Consider the following 4888-nt stretch of genomic DNA (forward strand, 5'->3'; position numbering starts at 1 on the left):
TTAATGCAGAAGAACACAGAAATGAAGTCAATCCCCTTCGTCTCCTAGTTTCATAATTTCTCTTCTTCTTCTACCTCCATGGAAAGATATAAGTTAGAGCAAATTTCTAAGATACTTATCCACTAATGAAATACAGATGAAATACTAGTTTTGAGACGATAATAGTCATGTATCTGTATAAATAGGAGTGACTAAATTGCAAGCCAATTAATAATGAAATACACTTTGTTACTTCCACAAAATTCACAGTTTCTATTTATTACCGGTTTCGGCTTTTACACCATTTTCAAATAAAAATGGTGTAATTGCCGAAACCGGTAATAGATAGAAACTCTGGGAATTTTGTGGAAGTAACAAAGTGTATTTAATTATTAAATGGAGCCCTTCCACCACGTAAAAGCTTCACGTTTCGATTTAATGCAAGCCATTTAATGGAGAAGAACACAGAAATGAAGTTCATCTTCTTCCTCTCCTAGTTTCATCATTTCTCTCCTTCTGTGGACAGGTAAAGGCTTAGCCAAATTTCACAGTTACTCATCATCTAATGAAATACATATATAATAATAACAAAATACAGATTTCGTCTCAAAACTGGTATTAATTAAGTATACTACCGGGACTAGCCACGGTGGTAACTTTACGGAGTCACCCGCAATGGAATTTTTCGCACTGGTCTTATATCTGTATAAATGGGAGTGACTGAATTCCAAGCCATTTAAGGCAAGAGGACACAGAAATGGAATTAACACCCATCCTCTCCTAGTTTCATTATTTCTCTCCTCCTATGGAAAGGTAAAAGCTTAGCCAAATTTCACAGATACTCATCCACTAATGAAAGAGAGATATAGGACTAACTTCGTCTGATAGTCGAAGCTAATTCTATATCTTTATATTTAGGTGACTAAATCACTAGCCACTTAAAAATATGACGTATAAAATAAAGGGCTAAATATAAATAAACGACAATGCCAGGGGGGTTGGAGGGAGTACTCGGAACAGGATGGTACGAGAAAACAAAGAAAAATGGAATTCATCTCAGTCTAATATCACTGTTAAAATTAATCTTTTATCGGAATATTGGAGTGACTAAATCACTATTCATTCATGAATATGACATGGGAAGGAATGAGATCAGAGCTATGGGATGTTGAGAGAATACCCACAGTTGAAAGGCAAGGTAAAAAAAGAGAAATGGAGTTAATCCCTTTCCTCTTCTAGTTGCATTATTTATTTCCTTCTCCCTCCGTGGAAAGGTTAAAGCTTAGCCAAATTTCACAAATACTCATCCACTAATGAAATAGAGATGTAGGACTAGTTAGTTCGGATAGTCGAAACTAGTCTTAAGGCCTGGTTACACGATACGTTAACACGTACGGGTTAATGTCTAAATGTACGAACGCGAGAATGAACGCCAAAATGCACCGTGTAACCACACAACTTGTTCGAATGCATGCACAGAAAATAGAACCTGTTCTAATTTGGTTCATGCATTCGTACAGGCTACGTTCCGGCCCACCAAAATCATTCATGCACACGTACATTAACTTGCACGAGTTAATGTACCGTTTAACCAGGCCTTCATATAATATATAGGAGTAGAAATGAATACTTGCTATTTTCATTGCTATACAATTTATTTATACCTAGGTTTCAATGTTACTGTATCATTTTCATTGTAAAAATGGTATGTATTACATTCAATTAATGCACATCATTTTACCTTGAGTATGATGTATTAACATTGAAACCTGGACTCCCTGCAATCAGCGAACAAAAAAATAAAAATAAGATGAGCCGAAGCGACATTCGCTAAAAATTCTCGACTGGCTTCCTCGACCGAATCTGAGAAGATACCAGCTTAAAAGTCTGCCAGTCCTCTTACGCAAACCGCTACAGAGAATGGCGTGGATCGGAGACCCAAACCTAGCCGTGCACCACGTAAATTCCTACTGTTGTTACGTTATTTTTTTCGTACTATTTGATTCTTTTTTTATTCTGTTACGGAGAACGCCTCCCAACCAGCTCGCCCCTTCCCTTAAGGCCGGCGTTTTTAAAAGCGGCCTCCGAACTCAAGACAATGGCCTCCATGGCGAATGTTGGAATAGGTTGTAATTAATTTTATATTCGTAGAAAATAGCAAATATTTATTTCAATGTTGGAAAATATCCACCTTATCATGGTATCACGCCTTCATGCTATCTTCGTAGTTTATATGTATAGAGGTATAACTAAATCGCAAGTCATTTGAGAACATGAAATAGAAAAAAAAGGACAGGACCACGAAAGTTTCTGCGGACGCTCGGCCGTGGAAGGCCCTAAAAAACAAAAAAGCGTTTAAAAAATGAAAATAATCCACTTCTCCGACCATTATTTCTCTCTGGCAGATAAAAAACTTCGCCTAATTTCATTAGACTACATTCGCTAATGAAATCTAGTGCCAAGACTAGTTTCGTCGGACAGTAGAACCTACTCGTATGAAAATTTCCAAAATCCTAATTTAAGTTAAAATTAATCCATCAAAAAATTATAAGTATTTTCGAAAAATATTTTTGATCAACTGGCGAATCATTTACGAGAAGGATAATATATGTCAATGCACCAAGATATAGACAAAGCGATATGAGTCTTAGTCTAGCTCAGAGCGGGCTAGCTAGCATCTTTTCTCCTAAACTAAGCGTATTCAAGTGTAATATCCTAGAACTAACCACACGATAACTTATGGGAAAATAAAAATATGAATGAGAAGTCAATGAGTAAAGAATAAAAATCATCATTTTTTCTTTCTTATCAATGATTTTTTCCATTTCTCCGCATTTAAATTCTCACTCTCAAATTTTTACTTTCAGTCTACCTACTTTGGAGCTTTTTAGGGGTGATGAGTAATTTGAGAAATGGCAGAAGGAGAAAGGATGCATGAAATTTCACGAAGGTAGAAAAGAAAAAACCTCATTTCCGGGAAAATCATCTCAACTTTCTCTTTTGATTCAGTTTTCTATTCCTCATTTCATTTTTCTTCCTCGAGTATTTACTCAAAAAAAGTGATTCAAATGAGAAAAATTGAGGGATAAAAATTAATAAGAGATAGATGGCGCTAAGGATTCCGAGGAGAGAACGATTCGATCTAGCACTTCCCTTGTTCCCTTCCTCTCTGTTCTCTACATTTCTTCCATCTCTTATGTTCGGGAAGTTTTTCAGGAGAGGAACGGGGGCATATAGTTCAAGAATATTTAAACATTTAGAGAAGAGAAAGAGAATATGGATAATCGAAGACTGTAAATCAAAGTGCTAATATAATGCGAAAGATCCACAGAGAAAAAAATCATTCGCCTTGACCGGGATTCGAACCCGGATCCCCCGATTTCCGGTCCAGTGCTTTAGCCAGTTAAGCTACCGAGGCGTCATTCTTTCCTGTGAATATTTTCGGACACTACCGGACAAGGTGTTGCATGTGATGCCACAAGCAGTCCAAATCGTGCGCATAGCGCCACAGCCGGAGAGCAGGCCCGGACATAGAATACAAGGGGTGTTCGCTCTGCCTGTGGATCTTTCGCACGATTGTGCATTGCGGGTGACTCCCGTAAAAGTTATCACCGCGGCTAGTCCCGGTATACTTTAAACTGCTAATATAATCTTTGAGGAAAATATCTCTAGAACATATTTTTTGATTGTTCTACAAAATTATCAACGGGTAGGAAGAACACGTGATGAACTGTTCATACCCGGCGGATTTTATGTCAGGGTATGATGAACTACATTATGACAACATACCTTCAGAGAAGGTCAAGGAAAAATGCAGTAAAAATTCATAATAAAATAACAGTTTATTTAAGACTAATATGTAGCCCCAATTACAATTGTTATAATAATTTCATTTATACAAAATGGTATAAATAGTGGTATAAAAAATTTAAAAAATATAAACACTAAACAACTCTAAATATAGAATCTACTCTTAAGTCTTCTTAATGAATCACAGAGGATATCGCTACATGGATTATTCTCTAGAAAGAAATTAGAAGTGCATATCATTCGGCTCAATCCGCGGGACTTCTACCCATCCGTACTTACATTAAAAAGAAATAGAAACAGAAAAGGACGGTAAATACCTTATCAGGCATTTATAGCTTATTGAATCGGTATGAATGCAAATAAAAATTTTTCCCTGAAAATTTTACGAAAAACAAATTATAAAGACGTTAAAAACAACAAACGAATTGAATAATTTATTCCGTAGCATGTGATCGATTTTCCAAAATTGGAGATCCTTTCATGTTTCAGGTATGATAACAGGTTCGTATATCATTCACTTCTAAATGAGACTCTTCTGAAGCTCTTTTCCTAGACAACAAGCCAACGGAGTAAGGCAAAGCAGAGAAAAACCGGTGGAAGTGAGAATGAGGGAGATGATTAAGGATGGGGGAAGCGTTATCTCGTCTGCATGCGCTAAAAGCACCCGGAAAAAAACTTTGCTGCAGCCTCTCCCGGTAACGTTCGCCATGGAGGCCATTGTCTTGAGTTCGGAGGCCGCTTTTAAAAACGCTGGCCTGAGAGGAAGGGGCGAGCTGGTTGGGAGACGTTCTCCGTAGCCGAGAATAAAAAAGAATCAAATAGTACGAAAAAAATAACGTTACAACAGTAGGAATTTACGTGGTGCACGGCTAGGTTTGGGTCTCCGATCCACGCCATTCTCTGTAGCGGTTTGCGTAAGAGGACTGGCAGCCTTTTAAGCTGGTATCTTCTCAGATTCGGTCGAGCAAGCCAGTCGAGAATTTTTAGCGAATGTCGCTTCGGCTTATCTTATTTTTATTTTTTTGTTCGCTAATGGTAGGGAGTCCGGGAACAAAGAATATTTGTGCATGGCGCAGCTCTTTGTTTTCGGAAATATACT

This window comes from Ischnura elegans, chromosome 8 (genome assembly GCF_921293095.1).
Source record: "Ischnura elegans chromosome 8, ioIscEleg1.1, whole genome shotgun sequence".
Taxonomy (NCBI): domain Eukaryota; kingdom Metazoa; phylum Arthropoda; class Insecta; order Odonata; family Coenagrionidae; genus Ischnura; species Ischnura elegans.